General features: G+C 41.9%; 1 protein-coding gene across 6 annotated transcripts in view; it reads left to right on the plus strand.

The window, feature by feature from the left end:
- FYN (FYN proto-oncogene, Src family tyrosine kinase) overlaps positions 1-26,409 on the plus strand; it is a 212,583-nt gene that overhangs the window by 17,088 nt on the left and 169,086 nt on the right. For all 6 annotated transcript variants that reach the window (XM_059700667.1, XM_059700666.1, XM_059700672.1 and 3 more), the window contains exon 2: positions 14,602-14,641. The gene's annotated coding sequence lies outside the window, so the exon portion shown is untranslated. The remainder of the gene's footprint in view (positions 1-14,601; positions 14,642-26,409) is intronic.

A 26,409-nucleotide genomic window follows, 5' to 3' on the forward strand; every position in this document is an offset into this window, starting at 1 on the left:
CAAGGTAAGCCCCATTGCCTTCCCTGATCTCACCTCCCCAGATGTGACAGAGTCTGTTTCCAGGGATGAAGCATCCTGGCCTCTATCCCCACAGTAGCACTCCTGTGCACTTGAAATCCAGAACTGCTGCTGTGGCAAGAGCCCTGCTCCGTGTCTCCCAGCAGAACACCTAACTGCACTCTCCTGAATGAGCTAGAACATATGGAAATTATTCCCTAAAGAGAGTGATGTTGGTAAGGCTGGAAATAGAGGGGATAATGGATGGAAAGGAATCAACGAAGAGTTGTTATGGGCAAGATAATGGTGAGTATAGAAGGAGTCTTTGCATTAGTTTTCTGTGGCTGCCAAAACAAATTTTCCCCAACTGGGTGGCTTAAAACAACAACAAAAACTCTCACACCAAAGCCAAAAACTTTGAAATTAAGATGCTAACAGGGTTGGTTCCTTCCAGAGGCTCTGAGAGAGACTGTTCCATGCCTCTTCCCTAGCTTCTGGTGGCTACTGGCAAACCTGGGCTTTCGTTGGCTTATAGACCAACAGTTTCTGCCTCCATCTTCATATGGCATTCTCCTCTCATAAGGGTACTTGTCAGTGAATTTAGGAACCACCCTAATCCAAGATGAACTCATCACTAAGTTCTTAATTACATTTTTAAAGACCCTTTTTCCAAATAAGGTCACACTCACAGGTTAGAGATGGACATTTTTTGGTTTGGGGGGAGGGGGGCGTGGAGGAGGACATCATTCAATCCATGATAGCCCTCAGAGAGATAAAAATTATCAGCTTGGAGGGAGAAATAACAGAAGAGAAAGGTATTTATAGGTTTGAATGCTGAAAGTGAAGGCCCAGTACTTCCTATGTGTGATTTGTAACTATCACTCTGAGATAGATGAAGATACAGTGACATTTTTATGTGAAAAGAAAGAAGTTTGAAGGTGTGGAGTTTCCTGAACCTTTTCAGGAAAATTAGAGGCTAAGCCATCATCTGAAGGTCACAGATTTAGAGATGGGAGGGAGGCTTGGAGAATGCAGAAAAACTCCAGAGTAACAAAAATATAGGATAATCTGTTAATAAATAGATAGAAGGTATTACAGAGAAATTATGAGGTCCCATTGGAATCTGTAGGTATTTTTGATGGTTCTATTTAGCCCAGTTTTGTGACTTTGCCTGAAAGTTATCATGTTGGAGTGGAAAATCTGACTTTGGGGGTGACCTAGAGTTGAGAATTGGTTTAAATGGTCTTGTGAGGAGGATGTTCTAAGAGACTAGAGAACATATCAATTGAATCAGCTGAAGGTAGGTTCAGGTTGAATAGGGAATTGAGCTGGATTTGGGATGATGGCTAAGGTAAGGAAGGCTCTGAAGTTTTAGGAATGTGATGAGTAAACATAGCAGGTGTGGAGGAGGAGAGACAGAGATGAGAAGGTCCTAGGAAGAGGGAACCCATAGAATTGGAGAGATCCAAAATGATAGTGAACAAGGGTCACTTCCTGTTGAATGGATTTCCACTGAACAAAACAGAAATTTAGGACATTAGATATAAAGAATTCAAGAAACTGAAAGGCATAGGCCCCTTTAGTCCTTGATTTAAATAGGTATAAATGGTGTCTTCCAGAAGAATGTCTTGTTTTATGTGGCACATTTTAAAAACCCTGAATGAGTGTTCTGGGACCTCTGAGACCTTTTATTATGACCAGCCAATTTATTGGGGCTAACATTTTGAACTGGTATTCAATTTACTTTCCTTTCCTCCTAATTCTTGTTGCCCTGGGAGTCTCCCCCATGGAGGCTAAGGATTCTATTACTTCAGGGAGAGGACAGACTATAGACTAGAACAAAGAAGACATTGTTCAGTTGTGGACTTTCAAAACAGGCACTTGAAGCATGTTTCAGAGATCAGAGTTAGCCCAGGCTTTCCTTTAAAAGAGGCAGACTTTGTTAGAAAAAAATTATTCCAAGGAGCCAGATCTCAGAAGGCCTGGTATATATTGTACAGTCAGCCATGCAGGAGGGAGGCTGCAGGAGGCAGGAAATACTTTTCTGGATTGGAGGATGGAGCTTGTAGAGATTTGGATGAAACTAGAGATGAGAAATGAATGGGTGGCTGGAATCCCCCACTCTAGGTGGGTGGAGGATAATCTGCATGCAGACAGCACTTGGACCCTGCATCCTGTCTGGAACTCTTGAAGGACAGCACCTTGTGGAAACTAGCCCTGAGATGGTGTCCCCTCCTGGTTCCCCTGTGCCTGCATGTGGCATAGGAGTAATCCTGACAGCACTGCAGGCCTCCTCAGTTAGATGTGGAGGTGCTGAGAGAGCCGGGGGGAGAGACCTGGGGTCAGAATAAAGAGGGCACAGAACGGACTGTGCCAGCCTCACTGCTGAAGGCGGGCTGGAATCATGACTGCAGATATCCACCAGTCCCATCAGCAGAGCCAGGCCAACATTCAAAGACAAAGGGATGGCACCTCCCAAGGAGACCAGTGGGGGCTTGCAGGGCAGCACCTGGACCAGGTCCTCTCTCCATCTTGTGGTGGTCTGTAATTTTCCCCTGGGGAAGGAGGGAGAGAGAAATGAACACAGCCATGAGAGGCAGTTTGAGATTAATTAAATTTGACTGATTGCCCTGAAGCAGCTCAAATTTTAAATCTGAAGAGATTAAGTTATCTGGAAGTAGCAATATTATGTTTTTTTTTTCTTCATAAGCAGAAATGCGATGATCATGATCAAGTTGAATTCAACTATAGAGAAATGAAGTAACATATTTAGTGTATATACAGCTAAGTAGTGAGTGTAAATTTCAAACCTGCCACACTGCATTTGAGCTATGTTTTAATAGTATGCTGCTGCTGCTGCTGCATACTATTAGTATGCTTTTTTCTTTGAGTAAGTTGTGGGTTAACATCCCTATGGTCAGTTCATCTTGGAGAAGAAGTGGGGTGATCTGCCTTTTGGAGGAGCAGAGTTGTCCACCAGATATTCCAAAATATAGTGGGGGTTTGGGCTTCCCTCGTTTAGTAAAAGGCAGTCCTTCCTGGAAGGAAGGACCTCAGTTGCTATGGAGCCTCAGGTCAGAGGAAAGTGTTCGAATTTCAGGCCTTTCTCTAATCAATATCCTGAGATGCTGGAGACAAGAATTTTCACTGGGTGTGACCCTTCAATTCCATATTTTAAAGGTATCAGGGTGAATACTAGGAATTGTAGTCTCTGACTGTGAGGGGAGAAGCTCTTCATTTTTTTTTCCATCCTCATGGACTAAATAAAGCATGAGTTTATGAAAGGATTCATTTTCAAGTATAATTCATAAGTAGTTACTAGAACACTCAAATGAGAGAGGTGGGGAAAAACCAGTTAGCTCTTTTTAAGTACATTTCATTCCTCTTTGACATTCATACAAGGATGATACTGCATTTAAGAAGATGTTTTCAACCCTGTTGTTTCCTGAAGTGCCTAGTAATTTTGGAAGAGAAATCTTTAGTCTTGTTTAAAAAAGCGTGAGTTTGGCAGGGTGGAGTGAGGTGGGATGTTGCCGGTTGGGATACCTACTATGTATTTTCCTACTAGAAAATTACTGTGATGTTTTGAGCACATCTTCTCAAAAGGTAAATACATTTCATATGTTCCCTCATCTGTCAGTGGGAGCCAAGAGAGCTAGAGATGGGGGACCATAACATTTACTGAAAGGAGCCACTCAGCTATCAGAGGGGAGGGAGGAGAGGGAGCTGGATGAAAGAAGGTGAAGGGATGAGCTAAAGAACATACAGAGTGTCCCCCAAATGTATACACACTTTAACAGCTGATAGCTCAATTTTGAAAATGAAATGTATTTTAATAAACATGCCTTTCTAATTATTCAAAGTGTGTGTATACATTTTTTGGGCCACCCTATATATATGAATAGCCCATAGACACAGACAACTGTGTGGTGATGGCCAGAGGGAAGAGGGGGCAGTAGGGGCTTGGTGGAAGTGGACAAAGGGGAGGAAAATGGGAACTTCTGTAATAGTGTCCACAATGAAAATTTTAAAAAGTAAAATAATTAAATTATAGAATTTTTTAAATGTTGATTTATTAACCGACATCATTTTATAGTAATTATAGGTTTATTTGAAATCTCAAAAATAAAATTTCTAAAAATTATAATCATGCCCATATACATTAGAGCAAAAGAAGAACTTTTTAGACATTAAAAAGAACATAAGACTAATTATTCTTGGTACATATTCACTCACCTTACTCAGCTTTTAGCCATATATCTCTAATATTCATGTCCCTGGTTCTTTTTTGTGAAGAATGGTTTTTTATTTTTTCATAGAGCTGCTGTAATCTTCCAAGTTGTGTTTTATAGTTAATATTTGAAATTGTTAGTATGTTCAGTTGGCATTTGTGTCTATGTCATAATATTCTTAACTGAGAAAGTAGCTCTTTCTACAGATACACTTCAGCTGAGAGCAAGTTCTACTAAGTGGAGACCTCTCTCAGAATAATTTTTTTATATTGAAATTTGTAAATATTTTAGCCCAAATATTATCACAGGTCTTTTACCCCATTCAGAATTCTTATCCTCAGTATTTTTACAAGACAAAACTTATGAAAATAAGTTCCCCTATTGTCCTTTCAGTTCTTTTATCAAAGTTAGATGACACAAAATCATAGATCTTCATAATTTCACTCCATTCTGGTACAGAATATAAATGTATTTAATTAAAACTGGGAGCACCGCCATGGCTGGTGTTGGTTCAGTTGGTTGGGCGTCATCCCGTGCACCAAGAGGTTGCAAGTTCGATTCCTGGTCAGGATACATACATGCCCCAGTTGTGGGCTCGATCCCGGGTAGGGGGCATGCAGCAGGCAGCCTATCGATGTATTACTCTCTTTATCAGTGTTTCTCTTTATCTCTCCCTCTCCCTTCCTCGTTCTCTAAAAATCAATAAAAACATTTGAAAAAACAAAAACAAAAAACTAGGAGCACCATCAAAAGATCACCACAAGTTGAGATACTCCAAAACATAATACAATTTCAGAATTAAATCTTGGACACTACTTGAGTTCTCATAATTTAGTGTGTTCTGTTCCTCCTTTGCTTTCTTTGGGATAAATTTCAACATCTTTCTATTAGCAAGTCTTGTTTTTTAATAGCTGCTATTGGCTAAAGGCTTTAGAAGCAAAAATGTCGCTGCTTTGAACAAAGATTTCAACTGTTTTGGCACAGAATGCACCCAAACTTTATAGAATGCATCTATCATACCATTATGATACACCTACATTGATTCAGACATTTCTCAAACATTTTTAAAACCTGGTTGATGCTGACAGGCAGTAAAACAGAAGGCATGTACGAACATGCTGAATATTCACAGAACACTGCCACAAAAATTTTGTAGTTCAATATTTCTAACTTGTCAATTTCTTCATCTGTAGTTTATTTTTCATTTGGTAGGCTATAACCACTTGTTTGAATGCAGTTATGAGGTGTTCATATGCCATACCCAATTCCAAGTAACCTTTTTCTCCATAGGCTTTTTTTTTATTTAGTAAGGGCAACTGCTTTTAGCATCACACATTTGTATTTATGGTACACAAAAAATTTCATCTCTTGTGTTAAACTTTTCACAAGTTACAGTAGCATTCACAAAAACATGAGATGTTTTACCTGTGACAGGATGAACCTCCACCGCTTTATTTTGCTCTCAGGAAATAGAAAAAAATAAAACTATTATTAGAATTGATTAATTTTTCTTTTTAAAATACCTGTTAATACTAACACAAAGCTGGAATCACTTAACTGTTTGCTAAGTGTTTCCCTTCAGCTAATAAAACCAACACATTAAAGCTATCACTTCACTTTCCATATAAGCACAAAAAACCTGAACTCAAAAATAGGCAGAATCAACCTGGAAAAGCAGCCATTCGATCTAAAAGAAGAGTCGGGTTTCCTAGAGTGCTATTAGTGAGCTCTAAGAACGTGTCATCCTCAGACACAGTGCTACTTACAATTACTGTTAACATTTCCAGTAGTTGCTGCTGCTGTTAGAGCAGATGTGTGACTTATGGTTTATTTAGTAAATAACATCACTATGGCTTCCATGGTAGATAATAAATATCAGTAAACATTTTGTGCCAGTTAGCATTCATCATCACCTTTCTTGAAAAACAAATTCAATTTTTCATTAAATATTGCAAGTAAAATAGCATAACTATCAATAAATGACAAAAACACTGTAGTGAGAGCATGCACACCATTCTTGAGAAGGCCTGTTTCCCACAAATATTTCATGTAAACCTAACCTGTAACTTCCTATAATTCCTGTTGGTTCCTCTGCCTCGTGATTTTGGACATCTCAGGCTGCGGCATGGGTCATAGCGCAGCTGGCCAGTAGCATCCAGCGACTGGTAGACTTGACAGTTGGAGGAGTTGGCTGTCCTTAACTGCTCATGTCCAAGTGCTTTTTGTTTTATTGGTGAGAATCTTGCGTGTTGTCCTTGAAAGGGGGTGTTTACTTAAGCCAAGGTTGGAAAGGACAGAAAAGGAGATGGATTGTCATTGGTCACCTTTCAGACTTAATCACATGTTATGGTGAACATTCTCTTCTCCATGCAGTTGTCTCGCCCACTAGTAAGACTATGGCAGAAGCTGGAAGTGCATGTGCACCAATGGTGGTACATTTTAATGCAACTATTAATAAAATTGGTTTAAAAAATGAAACCTCTGGACAAATGCTTAATCCAACTGGCTGTTGGAACAATAGGTGTAAGCTAGCACTTCCACAAACAAGCCAAGGCGTAAGGCTACCCTAGTTAGAGATCACGTTTCTCCATCTCCTTTGCATCATCCTTTATTGTCTGGACTATTCTGATAACATTACTGTTCTGCCTTCCTTTACTGTTGACTTCCAATCCCACTCCCACAACAGCTGGGTGAGCTTTTAAATATCTATGTGAGATCACATTGCTGGGTAACCCTTCATTGTCTTCCTATGACTTAAAGTCCAGCTCCTCACTGTGGCCCAGAAGGCTTTTCATGCTCCCACCCTCGTCCACCTGGCCCCACTAGATTTTAAGCTGTTAAGGGCCTTCTCCTTCAGTTTTCTTTGCCCACATTTCACATGAGAGCTGCTCATATATTTTCTCAAAAGAATGAGCATGGTTTACTTCGAATTGATGAAAGAAAAGAAAGGAAGTGTCTTGCTAATCTATGGCTTTAAGGAAATTCAAGTCCAAATCTCTATGTCCTAAGTATCATTTCTATCTTTAATAACAAAGTTGGACAGCAGAATGTATCAGGATTAAATCATCCCCAATAACGGAGGTGTTGTCAAGCCTACAAGCCATTCTGATTCTGTAGTCTCCCAGCCCCTCCCTAATGGGGAGGTAAGTGTGAATTATAGGGACTCTATTGTTTTCCCTAACAGGTCAGAGATTAGGTACCACTTGGTGTACAGGAGGAGGAAAATGCTTCTCTGATTGATGTGGGCAAAACTGGGAATATGATATTGGTGGTAGAGGAGTACTTTGAAGTCATGATTTTGAGATCTCGTGTTCTTACACAACTGCTTTCTGTTGGATCTCTCTCTTTTTTTAAAAAACATACCACTGTTCAGTTTTATCATGAATGCCTTTCCAAGGACAGTAAATGGTTTCACACACTGTAACATCGTTTCCATGGCAACTAATGTATTTTAGCAAAGAGAGACTATGCTAGAAGTAGGCTAAAAAGGACAAATACGGAAATGGCACAGTATAAAATGTGGGGCAATGTGTGTTATAGTAAAGATTTTTTCTTTTTTTCTGACTTCTTGTGTAGGAAAAACCTGTGTTACTAGATCTTGGCTTCTTAACGCTTTCTAATACAATTTTTACTGCACCCCACACTGTCCAGTATTTTGCAGATACAATTCCTTCAGTTGGTACTCATATTTGTTTGTTTGCTTTAACAGGATGTATTCCATCAACATACAAACATTTGGAATTCCATCAATTTTTAAAATATATCATCTTAACCTTCATTGCATTCTCTTCTGGCAACCACCCCACTTCCCCGCTGCCCTCTGTGGCAGTGCTTCCAGAGAGGTATTGTCTACATTACCTGTCTCTACACAGCATTTGTTTAAAAAATTAGAGCTATTCCAGCCAGGCTTTCGCCCCACCACTTGAACCAGTTGGTCACACCCTCATCCTCTAAGGATATTACAGTTTTCCTCTTTTGTTTATTTAGAAGCTAACATGCCTGAGTACATATTTCAAATAATTCTACCAAATGTCAAGTCCATGTATGAACATTTATATAAATCGTGGTTTAAAAAGGGGCGGGGGGGGGGTCAGATCATGTTACGCTGCTTTTTACTTCTGAATGTACTTGGATTATTTTGTTATATGATAATAAAACCCCTTCTGTGCTTTTAAATAAACCCCGAGTGGAGGGCAGATAGCAGTCAATGTCCTATTTAAAAGAAAGAGAAACCATGGAATGGATCTTACAACTTATAAAGTAGTGGCAAACCAGTCAGTCTATAGGGTGGATAATACCCTCATTTATGTTTGTTTGGGCCACATGGTGCATTTAAAGAAATGTAAACTAGAACTTCAAAATTACACAGTTTTGTATAAAAACTGATATTTCTAGCTTCTCTTGAAAATATTGGAAGTTCTGGCAAAACTAAGCCTGTATTCTCTCCTGACAACAGCCTACCCAAGCAGCATAGCAGCTGTCTTCTTGCGATGGGGAGGACCATCAGCTCCATCGTTTATTCTACCTGCTGGCCTGGCCCTGTGGGTGTTTTAATATCTCTTGCTGCACCCCCTTCCCTCCACTCATTCACAGAGCAGATAAATAGCTAGGGTTGGAACAAACCAACTGCTCCCTCCCTGGCTGTGGACCAGAATTCTGTGTTTTAAAACACAGAATTTATAAGTCAGTGGTGAGAATTTATAGTTCAGTGGTAAGAGGCACCCTTAGGTGGTAAAGCCTATGTTTTGCACGTTACTAATAGCAAAAGATCATGCAGCTAATTGATAGGATACATACATTGTCATATTTGGGGTGCCTCCTACTCTTGTTTGCTTCGCTTCTATCAGAAGTCAATTTGTACTAGTATGTGCTGCCAGTTGTGATGTGCAAGATGGGGGTACTGCAAGCAAGTGTGACCACTTCTTTGTGTATAGAAAACTGGCCAACAGGGAAAAGCTCCAGTGTCTTACTAGGGGTGCAGATTTTCAATGAGCATATGTTACCTTTCCAGTGAGGTAAATGAATATTTACAGACAAGAAGTAAAAACAAGGCGGCAGGACAAAGTTTATACAACATTGGCTGAGCCCGGTGATGTCCTCCCAGTGTGGGAGACTCGGGATGTTCCCCGGTCATCTTTGCTGTCCTCTTCTAGACTAGACCCTTTCCTTGGAATTCCCTTGGCACCATGTCAATGTGCTGAAGATTCCGGTGGGTGGCATCGACTTGTTACCAACTTTGTCACTGCTCTGGGCCCCGCCCCATTTTGAATGTGCACTTATCACTCACTGCACCATTACCAGGGGCGAGTGAGATGGGATGAGAGGTTTCAGCTGCTGCCATCTCGGGCCCAGTTAGAAGGTTCGTTTGTGCAGGGGGACACAGGATAATGAGTTAGCCTAGGCCCAGGAGGAATGGCTAGAGGAAAATGCATTTTTTCTAGGGAAACAGGGCCTTCTCTGAGCTGGGTCCTGTCTCTGAGGCCTGCCCCAACTGTCAGACACACAGGAGATTGTGGCGCCCCTGAGCGTGGCTGGTCCCATACACTGCACTTCGTGTCTGTGCAGCTGTGGAGGCATCTGGGCGGCCACTGTGAGAATGGGCCTGTTCCTGGGCTTCAGGCTGGGAGCCAGGGGCCACCCCGCGCCAGAGAACAGTGAGGAGCTTCTGTGTGCACTCTGTGTGTATCCCAGCTTTCTTTGGAATTGTGGCAGAGTCTGGCCCTGCCTGGTCTTTTTTGTGCCTTAGGTCCTACGTTAAGAATAACTGAAGGAACACTGCCCCCGTTGACACGCTTTATATAGACGTTGCTATCAAATGACTATTTTATCCTCAGTCGCCACTGACATCACGCCACATACAGTTCTGAAGATCTCACTTAAATTTTGATGGAATAGAGCCATGATCGTTGGAGCAGAAAGAAGCCATTCAGATGTGAATGTGTGAGGATGTGTCTAGAAATGTGCAGATGTTTTTGGCAGGTTAATGAATATCTTAAATCTTTTGCAAGTAGTGAAAAGGGTTGAATTGGGAATAGAGAAGATCTGTGGCAAGAGAAAAGTACACCTCATTTCTCTCTCAGTCTTTTTTTTCTTAAAATAATTAAACAAAATTCAGACCGTGATTCTACTCTTGGATTCATCATGGCACCCTTCAATCTCCTTCATCACATATGAGATGTGACTGTGACCCTAATGTATTGAATCTCAGTTTCTCAGTCACATTTTAAAAATAAAACAGGAAACACTGGAGAATATTAAAAATACTATAACAGCAGACTCTCCAGATTGGATCATTGTTGTCTAATTATATCTAAATACACAGGACTAAATTGAAAGACAAGATTGTCTTCTGGTTATGGATATGCTGTGTGTGCTTTGTGGGTATACCCTTTCTTCCAACATGCACCCCTTCTCCTACATGCAGGGGTGAATGGGGTGGGCGTGATTTAGTGCAGTTTCACTCCTTTCCTTTCTGTCAGTTATTTCTTCATTAGTTACTCTGTCACGGCCCCTCATCACCAGCAGAGATGGCACCAGTTGTGTGGAGGCACAGTGCTCAGTGTGTCCTGGCCACAGATGGGCTGGCATTCAAGCAGGGGAGACCGTGAAACAGGTAGTGAATAAAGTGCTGTAAGAACAGAGGAGAGATCTAGTTCTGCATAGAAGTGGGACCAAAGGAAACAAGAGTGAAAAGGTGATTTTTGTCCTGGACCCTGAAGACCAGTTAGGAGGAAATTATACTGACCCAGCAGGGTTAGTGAGATTGACATGATGATGCTAAGTCCAGGAATATGCTGGGGCTGCATCTATTTTTCTGCCTCTTCCTGGGATAGAGGCAGGTTGAAAATACCTGGTCAGAGGTAGCAAAAATGTTCTCCTATCTGGCTGACTTCTTAGCTGACATATGCTGCCTCTCATGATCTGGCCTCTACCTTAGTTTACGGCCTTTCTCCCACCAGCCCGCCACCATCCTGTTACCCGTCTCTCGATCAGGTAGCATTACCAAGCCTCTCGCCGTTCTCTGAACATGTGGCTGACACCTCTTTCACGATCTCTTTATCCCTTTGCCTGCCCTGTCCAGTCATAAGGTGCCTTTGGTAGGTACCTATTGGAGATGTTCCCTAGGCATTTGGAAATACGGGTGTGGTGGAGGTTGGAGGGATGGTCATATTAAGGGTGAGCTCAAAGTTGAGGGTTTCTCAGTTTTATTTTCAGATTTTTCTCTAAAAATAAAAACCTTTCTATATTCTTCCAAAGATGGAGGATTTGATGTGATCTAAATAGTTAGGAATACAGTAGCCCCCCTTTATCTTCAGGGGATACATTCCAAGAGCCCCAATGGGTGCCGGAACCACCCCATATATGCTGTTTCTTCCTATGCATACTACACTTTACATCTTCTCTTTTTTTTACATATTTGAATTGCCAGCACCACTACTCTTGCGCTTTGGGGTCATTATTAAGTAAAATACAGATTACTTGAATATAAGCACTGTCGATCTAATCACTGAGGTCACTACTAAGTGGCAAACAGGCGGGGAATGTATATAGCATGGATATGCTGGACAAAGAGATGATTCACATCTCAGGCTAGACGGAGCAAGATTTCATAGGTTTCTCAGAATGATGCACAATTTAAAACTTATGAATTGGTGTTGGGTTTTTTTCTGTAATGTTCCATCTAGTATTTCAGTACTGGAGGCAACTGAAACCTCGGAAAGTGAAACCATGTATAAGGGGGTACTACGGTAGTTCTTTTCTGGCCAGGGCCTTGTCCTTTGGCATCTATTCCTGCAGTAGATCACAAATCTGCAACGTTTATGCATCAGCTTTTAACCTGAGGAATCTTCGTCACTTCAGTTATGTTTCTTAAGCAAAACATCAGCACCACATCAGCAGAAAAAACAAAAGCATGGAAAATGCACACAATCTCACAATTGATTACATAGTCAACTATTTTTAATGTCTGTATAAGTAAATATGCACATCTGTATCTGAACACACACACATATGGGGGTGGAGGAGGCCTATCTTGCCGTAAGCCTTGGAAACTTAAAACTTAAATATCCTGACCATCTAGATTTCAAATAAAGATAAAGTTGAGGACTAATCGCTCAATTTCTTAAAAATTATTTTTTAAAATGTAGGAGTCATTTAAATATACCTCTTTTCACTTGAAACACTTCATGACCAAAATTTATTTATTCCCAACTTTTCAGAAACCTTTATTTAAGAAAGATATACCTGGTTTTTAAAACAAATGCCACTCTTCATTCTAGATGAGGTTGCCATATGCATTTTACTTTTAGGCAATTCTGTTTCATCCATTCCTACACTCTTTGAAACAATGGAGCCAGTGCCTAAAAATATCTAAGGTCACATGTGCTTGCTGGGAGTCTGGAAGTTAAGGCTGTGACATCCTTCTGGTTTATGGCTGCAGAATGATGTGTATATATATTGTTTTTGTTCATTAATTCCATCTGTTTAGCAAGCCAGAAACAGAATCAAATGATGCTGTATATACATATATGGGTAAGATTCCTTGTGCAGTGGCGAGCCAGCAGCTCCAAACGATTTTCCAGTTTTCCTTTTGTTACTGTTCGCTAAAGTGCCGTGAAGTGAAGGCTAATTCTTTCACAGCCTGTTGTTGAATTGGGCATCCTGTGTGGTTGCAGTTACGCTGCGTGCATGAGACATGTTAAGTTCCCCCAATACTTTGGAAAAGGGTAGTGATTCTCCAGCTGCTCTTTCTGTGGCCAGTGAAGAAATATTTCACCTTGCAAATAGAAAATTTTGTTCTACAAATCAGAATGACAACCTTCCTAAACCTCTGTGGAAGTGTGCAAGAATGGAAGTCAGACTTTCTCTGTATATCTGTTCCCTTTGGAGAAAAGTTCTCATAGTACTGTATTACTCTGTTCTAGTTATCGGGAGGCCAGTTAATATTTCTGGACAGAGAGAATTCCCATTTTTTTTTACAGCTTGGCAACACCTAGTTCCCAGTGGGTTAGCCAGAAGAAAAGGCATATATTGCCTGGTGACATCTCCTTGGTTAGGACAGGACAGCGTGTCTCAGGAACAATAAAGAGATGGAGTGACATGGGTTGCTAAGGTACAGGCTGTCATGGCATGCTCATTAGCACATTCTCTCCCTCCAGCCTCTTTGCTAGTTCTCTTGCATGTCTGCAGTGAGTTCATGATTTGAATGCCCATCTGCAAAAGACAATATATGAGTTTTTAATTCTCTTCCCCATGGTCATTTTCCTGCCTACATTCTGAGTCATCCTTGATTAAACAAAACAAAGATACTACTGTTAATTATGCATCCTTTGAAACAGCACAAAAATTCTCTTTTGTATATGTGGGGGGGGGGATGCTTTTGATGGGGATAGTAATTTATGATGGGAGTGTTTGAAACCATGGACCAAGAAGAAAGAAGCTAAGAATCATATTTAGCAGAGTTTGAGTCTACTAAGCAGGAAAAATTGCTTCTGTTTTTTTCTTGTTTTTCAGATTCCTCAAACCTTTCACTTTCTGCCCTAAACATATTATTGTCAACACAATTCCATTCAACCATTTTTATTGTTCTCTTTAGACACCTTACTAATACTGACATTTTTGTTTAAACAGGTAAAATTGCAAAAATAAATAAGGTACTATACTATTGGCAGGTTGTAGACAGAGTGTATGAGCAAACTGGAAATCTGCCACCCCCCTGCTAGACTTTAAAGATTAATGTGAAGTGGGCATGGGTGCCGTCAGAATTAGCGCTTAGCTTTGCCAGGGCCTTGGCATGAGGTTCTAAGGTAATCCTGGAGCTAGCATTCCATGGCAGGTTGGTACAGGCTGGTGAGTTGGCAAGCCTCCCAGAGAGGGGGAACCCCAGCTAATGAGAAATGGGGGTCATCTCAAGAAAGCTGTTTTGACAGTGAGGCCCACCCACAGTCAGGAAGTGAGACAGATATGTACTTGGGGTTGGGGGAGATTTAAGCCAAGAGATACGTTGAACAAGACCATAGAAAACTCAAAAACTCACTTTTAGTGTGTTCCAACTATGGATGACTTGTAAATACCCTGAAGGAAGTGTATTTGTATGTGTGTGTACTCATTAAAGACCTCCATTCTTATCTTTCCTGGCTTTTGAAAGTTAAAATCTAATGCTAGCTTCTTTTGGTGGTACAGGACCAGTTCTTTGCAGTTTCAGGCAGGTGTTTGTGGCAACTATGACTTTGCAACAATTGTGTGAACAAGAAAAAAATGTGGGCAAAATGATTTTCTGTAGCAAATGGAAATTTTATGGTGGTGTTTTGTGGGTGGTTTAACAGGCAAAGTGCTCAGCTCTCTTTTGATGTCTCTTTTTTTTCTTCTACAGTTTTTTGAAGAAGCAGGATGCTGATCTAGACGTGGAAAAAGTAAGTTGACAAGTTTCATACTGAGAGTACATACCTTATAAATGAAAAAGGGTTTCCTATTGGAACTCAAGAATTGGTCCACTTTGAACTTGGGATTGTGACTCTGAGTCTATAGGTTTCTGAGAGAGAGGTAGAGTTGGAGATGGAGCTGGTATACGAAATAGCAAGTCTTAGCTCCCTTAGGTGAACCTGCTTGTTTCCCCTTTCCCAAAGTTGAGTTGTAATACTCAATTTTGATAAGTATGAGAACATATGTTTTAGCTATTATATATGTCTCCTCATCCTAGTAATAGAGTGGATCAGTTGTCCTGTGCCTGGTGAGTCTTCAGGCTTGGTGTGGGATGGGTAGCACTCTTCCTCAAACTGATTAAGGGAAGTCCTCTTTAGTCCGTTCACTGTTGTTTTTTTCCAGGCTCAGATGGCTACTGCTTACCTCTGTCCCTACTTGCACCTTTGAATTAAAAGCACTCACCTGGAGGGTGTGGCTCAGTGGTTGAGCGTGAACCAGGAGGTCACGGTTCTATTCCAGGGTGGGACACATGCCCAGGTTGCAGGCTTGATCCCCAGTGTAGGGCGTGCAGGAGGCAGCCAATCAATGATTCTCTCTCATCATTGATGTTTCTATCTCTCCCTCCCTCTCCCTTCCTCTCTGAAATCAAGTAAAAATATATTTTAAAAATAAAAATAAATAAAAGCACTGTGTAACAGGTCATCTTTCATTCACTTACCATTTTTTGGTGCTCACTGGTGCAGACACCATGCTGGACTCTATTAGACAGATATGACTATGACAGATGAGTGCTCAGGTAATTATTATACAGTGTGCTAAAGCTGTGCAGAGGGGCTCTGGGAGCTCAGACTGAGGGCTGTGCCATCTAGAAAAGCTCTTTGGTGGAGAGATTGTGTGAAAGAACCATGTATGCATTCATTCTGTGAACGTTTGCCATCTCCTCTTGCTTGTATGTCTCTCTCATCTTCCAGGTGCTTTGGGTTCCCATAAAAGGCAGGATTTAAGACTCACTAGCCACCTATAGGATCCTTTTCTGCCCCAAGCTCCACTGCACAGTCCTGTTGCCTTGGGTGTAATTTATCAGCAGTTCCGAGTTGCATTCCTTGATTTCCTGGCCACTCAGGGGCTGCCCCTTCATCATCTGAGAATGCCTTGGCGTTATTTCTCATTTTGAATTTGGGTGGAAGAGAGATTCTTCTCCCTGAACCAGCACTATTCCATATGCAGACATTCTGCCTTTAAGTTGAGGAAGTGTACTATTTGAAAACCCCTTCTAGAACAATTATGAGCATTCCTTGACCTTTGACCCATGCAACCCCCTAGCTCCTGCAGAGTGGTCTGTGATCTACTTCAGTCATGTAGCTCAGACAAACCAAGGGCACTCGGGAAAATAAAAAGGCTCTAGTCAAAGCTAGGCAGGGGGGAGCCTTTTTAGAATCCCTGTGCATTGAGGTTTTGGCTGCGGAAGCCCAGGTTGGCAAAGGCACTGCCTCTGGGGGAGGAGGGGTAAGCATTGTGTCCATCCTGGGCCAGGCCAGACTCAGCAGGCTGGAGCCTTTGGGTGTCAGGAGCCGCCTCAGGTTGGTGTAGCACAGAACAGCTGGAACCTCTGCCGGAGCAGTCCAGGAAATGCCTGATGCAGCTCCAGGCTGCAGGGTGTGTCATGCCTGGTGCAGCTCAGGCTGAGGTGAATCCTGTAACCATGAGCGGGGGAGGTCCAATTGATGCAGGAGGCGGGCCCATTACCTTGCATTCCCTGTACAACCCAACGCCTGGCAGACAGGAGCGCTCAGTAAATGGGATGGGAAGCCCTGAGTGGAATGAATTAAATTCTTGCTTCAGCTCTGCTGTTCACTTGCTCTGAGACCTTATGCAAATCTTTTCTCTTCTCTGGGCCTCATTTTTCTCATGAGTAAAGTGGTCTCTTTTCTAGGACCAAGTAAAGTTCTTCATTTTTTAACTTAAGAAACAAAAACCACACATATTTTTTGGTTTTTCTGATTTGGGCTTTGTGCCAAAAAGGAGAAAAGACTGTTAGCCACCAGTCTGAAGAATGCTTAGTAAGGCCCACCACAGGTTGGCAGCTCCTTGAAGGCACAGGCTTGTGTTTTGTACCTGGAGGTACAGTGAGTGTCTAATGAGGGAATGAGCAGTGTGACCAGCCCTGTCATGTGGGTTGTGTGTTTGTAAGTACTGAGGGAATTTGGAATGAGAGAAGCTATAAATGGGGTGGGAAATGCTTCTTGGGCTGTGTGAATTTGAACTGCCTCTGAAGGGCTCTGCCTACACCTTCTCAGTAGAGTGGTTAACTGCCCTATGGGAGTTTGCTGTTTTAAAAGCTCTACTTCAAAAGCTCCAATTCCATAATCTTTTTCTAATATTGGTAGTACTGTTGAGCAGAGATGTGTCAACTGTTCTTTTTTCTCTGTTTATATATCTGCCATTGTACAACAAAATGATGACAATTGGACAATCCAAGTGAAAAAAGTCACAGAAGTCATAGTGTGTATTTTTAATGGAATTTTGAATTTCTCTTTCAGGTGAATATTTTTGTAAAGACAGAACTGAATGGAAAGTTGGCTTTATTTTGACATGCCAAAGTCAAACATAAATCATAAATTGTGTAATTATTAATTATTGTCTATAGTTTATTGGACTTCCACTACATACTGAGTACTTTACATGTGTCACACTTGACCGTTGTAATAATCTTGTGAAGGAACCATGTCCCTTACCGTTAGTTGCTCAAGGCACCATAGTAACAGAAGTAACAGATTTCTCTTTCCCATACCCTATCTTACCTTGGAATTGCTATAATATTTGAGACAATATATTTGTATAATATTTTAAAAAAAGTTTTATGAGTAAATAATTAAAAAAGCAATGTTACTTTCTAGAGAGGCCTTCCTTGACACTCCCCCTCCCTATCTGCATAGAGTTGCCCTACCACCTTCCACTTCTTCATATCTATCATTGTTGTATAGTTGTTTGTACAATAACTGTGAATTATCTGTGTTCTCTATTGAACTGTAAGCTTTGTCAGGACTAAATCCTTACATGTGCTAAGCATAGTGCCTGGCTCCTAGCCTGCCTTCTTAAAAGGTTGACTTCAGGCATGAATGAATGGCACCTGACCAAATTAAGGGGCAATGGGAGCCAATGAAAGCAAGTTTGGTAGGTGGCAAAGTAAAAAATATTGTTTTGTATGCCAGATATCATGTTTCTCTTTTCCATCTATGGGTTTTATCTGTGGAAACTATGCTTGTTAATAGCATTTTATGATGATAAGACTATCATTCCTTGGCTTTCTCTCCAAAAATACAAAGTTTCAAGCAGACAAATGAATGGATAATTCTTTAAAATGAAGCAATCTGGGTAAGCAAAGAGAATCTGAAGATAAAAGAGGGAGGGCAGTAAGAGCACAAAGGAATATTAAAACTTTCTTTTTGCACAGAATCTAGAATTATTGAGGGATACACTTCTATGGTTTCCATAAATCAGATTTAAATATATAAAGTGTATCTTCTAAAAGTGAAACTCATACTCAACTGAATTTTAAAGAATATGTAATCAGGTTATGTCAGAGGAACAAAAATGCATTTTTTAAAGTAAAACATTAAATTGAATCATCCTGTTTAGTAATTTAAATCATAATTTAAATGGATTTGATTAAAATAACATCTACTTTGGTCATAACTACTCTCAAAGGGCTGAGGAGAGAGGTTTGGTTTTCCTGTATTATATATGGCCTTGGTCTAGTCTGATTAAAAGTGTTTTGGACCAGCTGGCGTGCTCAGTGGTTGAGCATCGACCTATGAACCAGAAGGTCACAGTTCGATTCCTGGTCAGGGCATATGCCTGGGTCATAAGCTCTATTCCCAGTGTGGAGCATGCAGGAGGCAGCCAATCAATGATTCTCTCTCATCATTGATGTTTCTATCTCTCTTTCCCTCTCCCTTCCTCTCTGAAATCAATAATATATATACATTTTTTTAAGTATTTTGAGAAGAGGCCCCATAATTCCTGTAGTTTGGGTGAGACCAAGAATTCCTTTGTTGCTATTCTGTTTGCAGGATTTAGATAGTTGCCTTTAGGCCACAACTATGGCCACAAATGCTACTGTCTATTTGATAGACATAGGCCTCCCCAAATAAAAATTGTCATTCAAATAGAAAAGCAAACAGAAAAATCATCTCTTGCATTAGAGATGTTTCCTTTTTTTCTGTGAGTTCCTTGAAATGTGTTAGTCTGTAAATGTAGAATGTATGTAGAAGTTGCTCAGTTTACAATGTTTATTTTGTTTTAATAAAGTCCCAAGAGAAATGATGAAAATATCCTTGATTCTTATTGTGGGACTAATAGTCTTATGAAGACAAAATCTGGTTTTAAACAGTTGAGGCTTCAATTTGAGACTGCATCTGGAATCAAGCTTTAAAGCCATGGGTACATGATTCCTACACAGCTGGTTTAGAGGTAGAAAAATTGATTCATACAAGATTTTTCCCAAGTTGGAAGGAATAGGATTTCCAGGAATCAGAAGGCCAGCAGTGCTTACCTGTGTCCAAAGGCTTGAGAATGCTGGTCACTTGGAAGACATAGGGCTGTGTCTGGGTGGGTATGTAATGGCAGCATCTTACTGTGTGTGTCAGTTGCTCTGTGGAGTTAAGGGGGAGAGTAAGAGAAATAAGGAAAGGCCCTGGTCGGTGTGCCTTAGTTGGTTGGGCATCTTGTGGTGCACCAAAAGGTTGCTGGTTTGATTCCCCGTCAGGTCACATGCCCGAGTTGTGGGCTGTATCCATAGTAGGAGGCATGCCAGAGGCATGCAATCTATGTTTCTCTCTCACATTAATGTTTCTGTCTTTCCCTCTCCTTCCTCTCTCTAAAATTCTATAAAAATATTTAAAAAAAAAAAAAAAAGAGGAGGAAGGAAAAAACAGCATAGGCCAAACTCCCTGCCATCTGTAGAAGCCATTGCTTCCTGAATGGAGGGGAGGGCTCACCAGTACTTGTGGGGACTGGAGAGGGCAACTCCTATTCACAGATGGGAGTTGAACTCTTTCTAGTGTTCGTGCATAGGCCTGCCAACCCCAGTGCCTGTGGGATATTAAGGTTAGCCCCAGAGCTTATAGGATGACAAGTCAGCTTCCATTCTTCATGTCCACTGCCCCAACCTTACACACAGATTGGCGCATTCTACTGGTGATCAGGCATCAGGAAAGACCAGCCTCTGTCACTAGGTAATCAATGAGTGAAGGCCAGGCTTCACACAGCCTGCTTCCCTAGTGACTGGGGATCAGGGAAAGGGAATGGCTTTGGGTTAGGGGAAAGTGTTTAGGAAGGAGGAACTTGCTTAGAATTCTGTTTTAAACTAAAGAGCAAACATCATTAGTCCTGGACCCAAAATAGTTGTTATGCATCATCCATAATAACTGACCAACTTTCTTTTACGTAGATCTCTAGATTGTAAAATTAAGTGCAGCTTTCCAAGAAGAAAAAGCTTGCCTTCTGCCAATTCAGATTTCCAAGACAATTAAAGACATTTTTTTCCTAGACATTACAAACTCAGGGAGATATTTATGACCCTTGGAAGAGCTACAGATAACAGTAAAGAATCGAAAAATTGGGATGACTTATATAGTCTGGGATGCAGAACAGTTAAATCATTCGTTTCTCAAACAATGAATACCTGTGGGCCAACTACTGTTCTAGTCCAGCGGTCGCCAACCTTTCGGACCTCACAGACCACTGGTTGCCGACCGCTGTTACTAGTCTACATGCTATCTTATTCAGTTGCCCTATTTTATAAGTGAGGAAAGTAAAGCCCAACAGAAGTTAAATGATTTGTCCAAAATCTTACATCTAGGAAGTGGCAAGTTTCAAAAGTAGGCCTGGGACCTGGCACTCCCTTCTCTTTCCACTCCAGGGTGGATGTTCTCTTGTTCTGAAGCGCAATAGAGCAAAAGACAAAGGACTCATCATCAGCTTCATGTATTTAACTGTTAATTTTATATGCATTTTTCATTTTCTCTTCACCTAATTTAAAAAGACATTCTTATTTGTGGTTTTAAGGATGTTTTTATTAAGAAGAAATTAGAAAATTTAAAAGAGGACCCATCTCTTTGAACCTGATCTGGTTCCACCAGGTGGTCCCTTAGGTAACAGCATTAGAATGAGTTCCAAGGATGGCATTCTGTGGCAGTGGGAGTCTGGGGAGGCCTGTGGGACACTCATTGTCTTTCCATGGCTGGTTTCTAGTCTTGGGGATCATTTCATTGTATTCCTCATCTCAGTAACATTCATCATTCTCTAAGGTGAGAGCAGGATGTTGCCGGGAGAGCTTGGGGAGAAATACTGCCCACATTAAAATAGAGAATCAAGACGAGTTTCCACCACTCTGTAGGCTTTCTCCTGTAGCTGTGAGTTGCTGCATAATTTGTTCCACTGCAGCCAGGCCTGCTGGGTAGAGATTGGGATCATTTGGTTGTCTGCTTTGCATAGACTTATTGTCTGCTGAAATCGCCTGTGAAGGAGAGATTATTGGTAAAATATGTATGAAGAATGGCTTGAAAGATGCTTTTGTCCCTGCCCCTAAACTCTTTTAAAAACAGAGTTGCACTTGTTCTGAGACTGGTATGGAATAATCCATAAAAATACATTAATTCATGCTTTTCCCTTAAAAAAGGTTAATACTACCCACTTTTTGCCCACAACAAAATTTTATTTAAGCAGAAAACTTTCTGGATTAACTTGTGGCTGCCATAACAAATGACCATAAACTTGGGGTTTAAAACAACAGAGATGTATTCTCTTATGGTTTTAAAGGCCAGAGGCTAACATCAAGATATCGGTAAGACTGAATTTCCTCCAGTGGCATTTGGGGAAATCTGTTACTTGCCTCTCCAGCTCCTGGTGGCTACAGGTGCCGGGAGCCGGTCCATCCTTGCTGTTTCAAGGGACCTGGCATATATGGCATACTGTTCTTAAAATGTTTGCTCACCTTCTTGGCACTATGTGTTTTAACCAAGGTCTCCTCTCTGAGAAAGGTTGTTTCCCCAGGTAGGGATTTTCCCCTGAAGTTAGGGAGGGAATAAAACCCCTCAACTAAGTGCCAGGCGGGTAACTAATCACTTTAACTACGAACAATCATGCTTAAGCTACATAATCTTTACTCCCTGGAATGGAGATAAGAAACGCCCTAACCTTTGTAATAGAGATTGATAGGATTGAATCAACTGGTATAAATATAGAGGGAACAAGACAGCAACAGACAGAACTTAGATGAAGATCCGAGACACAGAACCTAGACACAGAACCTACACAGAACCTAGAGACAGAAGAACTTCGCTGGAGAGAACATGGCAAAAGATCCTGGACAGAAACTGGAGACAAAACCTAGAGACAGAACCTAGCGAGAGAACATGGCAAAAGACCCTGGACAGAAACTGGCCACAGAACCTAGAGACAGAACCTAGCGAGAGAACATGGCTGAAGAACATAGAGACAGAACCTGGCTACAGAACCTGGATAGAACATGGCAAGAGAACCTGACTAGAACCTGGTGACTAAACCTGGCTGGAGAACCTGGACAGAACCTGGCTGGAGAACCTAGCAAGGGAACATGGCTACAGAACCTGGCTGGAGAACCTGGAGAACCTGGCTGGAGAACCTAGCAAGAGAATATGGACACAGAACCTGGCTGGAGATCCTAAGCAGAACCTCTCTGGAGATCCAGACCAGAATTTGGCTGGAGATCCTGGCTGGAGATCCTGGCTAGGCTGCTGATCAACTGAACACTGTCTCCGTGTCCTTCCTTCTTCGCCGACTCCGTCTACACCTTTGGGGACCCCTGGACCTGCTGGGGTTGGACCCCGGCATCTGGCGCCTGAACAGGGACCCCTAGGTAAGCCCCACTCTCGGGACGGATAGGACTCCACCGTAGGAAGAGGGTGGATAGTCTTCGCCGACTCCATCCACACCTTTGGGAACCCCTGGAAAAGGATTCCCCTAGGTAAGCCCCCCCCCATTGAGAACCCCCACACTCGGGACGGATAAGACTCCACCAGGGTGCTACAGACCCCCCTATAGAGGATAAGTAGGGTAAGAAGGTGGATAGTACAGAACTTAGATTGAGAAGATGTGCCATACTGAGTCCAAAGAAAGAAGACACTGTATTGATCTTTAGATTAAGAAGATGTGCCATACTAAGTCTAAAGAAATAAGACTCTGTATTGATCTTTTAACACATATGCTTGCTAGCAGAGGAATTAAGGTTACTCCCAATCAGACAGAACGTTTTATACAAGAAGTATGTCCATGCTTTTCTGAGGAAGGAAAGGTAAATGTAAAGGCATGGGAGGAGGTAGGCCCAAGGAGCCTTATCCTTAACCCCACTGCAGCCTTTCCACCCCGGGAAAGTGCAGGATTGGCAAGCTCTCCCTGGGGTGATAGATCAGGACTCAGGTAATAGCGGAAAGCACCAATCCTACTCTTAAAATGGATACAAGAGAGCATTTGGGGTTTTTCTTTTTAATGCCTGCTTTTAAAAAATAAAAAAAGGGGGAATTTGCCGGGAGTCGGTCCATCCTTGCTGTTTCAAGGGACCTGGCATATATGGCATACGGTTCTTAATATGTTTGCTCCCCTTCTTGGTGCTATGTGTTTTAACCAAGGTCACCTCTCCAAGAAAGGTTGTTTCCCCAGGTAGGGATTTTCCCCTGAAGTTAAGGAGGGAATAAAATCCCTTAACTAAGTGCCAGGCGGGTAGTTAATCACTTTAACTACAAACAATCACGATTAAGCTACATAATCTTTACTCCCTGGAATGGAGATAAGAAATGCCCTAACCTTTGGAATAGAGATTGACAGGATTGGAATCAACTGGTATAAATACAGATGTAACAAGACAACAGGACACACAACCTAGAGACAGAACCTAGCAAGAGAACCTGGCTGAAGAACCTAGAGACAGAACCTGGCTACAGAACCTGGATAGAACATGGCAAGAGAACCTGACTAGAACCTGGTGACTGACCTGGCTGGAGAACCTGGACAGAACCTACCTGGAGACCCTGACAAGAGAACTCGGCTATGATGATCACCTGAAGGCTGCCTCCGTGTCATTCCTTCTTCGCCGACTCCGTCCACACCTTTGGGAACCCCTGGACCCGCTGGGGTTGGACTCCGGCATACAGGTGTTCCTTGACTTATGGCCACATCACTCCAGTCTCTGCCTCTTCCTTCTTATGGCCTTTGCCTCAGAATGTCTCTCACATCTCCTTCTGCATCCCTCTTATAAGGCTGTCTGTGATGGCTTCCAGAGCCCACCAGGCAATCCAGGATGAGCTGCTCTTTTCCAGACTCTTAACTTTATCATATCATATCATATATCATATCAAATCATATGTCATATCATATCATATCATATCATATCATATCATATCATATCATAGAAGGTGACAGGCACAGATTGCGGGGAGTAGGAAGTGAATATCTGGTGAAGGAAGTGGACATTTTTATTCCTCCCACAACTTCTCCTAGGGAATTTCTGTATTTTTCATTTCCTGAAACAAAGCTTGTGACCAGTTGTTTCACATACTACTTTAATGAGTTTTATTTTCCTGGAAGGAGCCATTTGGAAGACCGAAGACCTGGCCTTGTCTCTTTGGCCTCAGAAAGGAAAGGCCATGCCTATCTTCTTTCTCAGATTGGGGTTATTGTAAGAATGAAGAATTCTGGGTTCTGAGAGTGGGAAGGGCCTTTGAAATCAGATCCTCTCAGTCTTGGGGGGAACTGAGGTTAGAGATGAAGGGTCACCTGAGTCAAGAGCAGAGATAGGACCAGCGCTTATGGCTTAACCCACCCCTTCCTCTCTGTTCCTGCAGACAGATCCCTAAGCTGTCTTTCAGAATGTAAGCCGCTGGGTCCTTCATATGAGAGCTCTTCAGCACCTGAAACCTTGCAAATCCTGCTTTTCCTAGGGCAACAGCCCTGGTTTTTACAAATATCCTTACTTGTCAGGAATTCTGTCATTCTGATAACTTCCTCCTAGATGTGTTCCCTTTATGTCATTGCCTCTTTTAAAATGTGGCTCTCAAACATGAACAGTTTTTCAGAGATGGCTTACCCAGGGTAGAGTAAGGACTCTATGTCTAAACTATTAGGTCTTAGGAGATGCACATATTTTCCACATCATTATATACTTAACTAATGCAGACCAAGATTACATCTCTCATTTAACCACTCTATCACATCTTCAGCTTGCATTGAGCTTGTGTTCAATAAAAATTCTTAAGACTTTAAAATATGAATTGCTGTAAACCTTTCCCCTTTGCTCCTGCCATGTAGAAGAGCTGGGTTCCTCGCAGTAGAAGGATCAGATCAGCTTGGGATCCAGAATATAGTCCAGACAGGAATCCAGAGAAGCGGTAGATCCATGGGCTGGGGCATGCTTGTGGGAACAGTACCAGCAGCAGGCAGTAAACAGGAGGCAACTAGGACAATTTGGTAAGGCATAGGACCAGCAGCACTGTTTGGCTGAGCAAGTTGAGGGCCAGAGAGGAATCCCGGTGTGCAGGAACAAGACTCTAGCCAGAAAGCTGATGAAAAGAGTTGGGTCCAGAGCAAGTTACAACTGCTGAAATGGGAGTGGGGCTCAAGACAGGAGCTTTAGCCCAAAGGATAAAAGCCCCAGGTCTGAAGCCAGGGTCATAACAATGATGTCAGTCTGAGTGTCCATGGCCTGGAACCTCTGCCACTCAGAGCCTGGGCCAGAGTCTGCAGAACTGTGAACAGCGTAAGTTGTCTCAGCGAAGATTGGACATATAGATATTGGATTTGTTTTTACAATTAAAAGCAGGATTTTATCTCTGTTAATTTGGGTGTGTTCTTTTGTTGTTTTGATCAGTTTTGGCAGTTATTCCAGTCTGTTGATATATTTTACAATTTCTATTCTTTCTTCCAATTAATTAACTATCCCCTTTCGCCTGTGAATTACTTGTGATCATAAGCACATCCTGATGAAAACATTAACCAAGAACGATACTCCTGCTGTGCCAGGGCCTCCTTCCAGGTGGATGTTGCTCCTCAGTGAAGTTGGTGCTCAGTCAAATCTGAGTTCACCAAACTGAATTGTCACCTGGCCCGGGGTTCCCTGTCTTGATCAGCTGTGCTGTCAGTGGCTATCAGAGGCTTTGCTGACATGCAGGTGCTCTGTGACCACAGCCTATCACTCTGATAGTTCTGAGAAAATGTCCCGAGGTGGGGGCAGCGCTACAGGAAGGGGACTTGGTGGAAGGCTTACTTCCTCACTGCTCTGAGGGTAGAGCAGAGCTACCAGTTCTCGTTGATGTCTGGGCATTAGCCTGTAGGTGATTTTTAAGGAGGGACAGAACCCCATATTCAGATCTGGAGTTGTAACCTTTGTTTTAAGGGTTCATCTCTGCTAAAGACTGATCCTCCTGTGTGGCTTATGTGTGGTCTGTGAAGAGCGCTCAAAAGACTATATACATATGATTTACACTGTTGGGTGAATACCACCACTTCTCAGAAAATGGAAGGGTGTGTGTTAAGTTGTGAAATGTGTCACTACTGAATATAGTCAGAGGGTAAAGTGAGGGAAAGGAAGTAACAATGCTGTGTGGATCATTTATGTTAACAGAAGAAGGGATTACACAACAATTTATTCATTTGCATAGTCCTTCCGAACAAGACTACCAAGAGAAAGTGAGATGGTTTCAAGGTCGATCAGAAGGCATGTGAT

The sequence above is a fragment of the Myotis daubentonii genome, chromosome 6, assembly GCF_963259705.1.
Source record: "Myotis daubentonii chromosome 6, mMyoDau2.1, whole genome shotgun sequence".
Lineage (NCBI taxonomy): Eukaryota > Metazoa > Chordata > Mammalia > Chiroptera > Vespertilionidae > Myotis > Myotis daubentonii.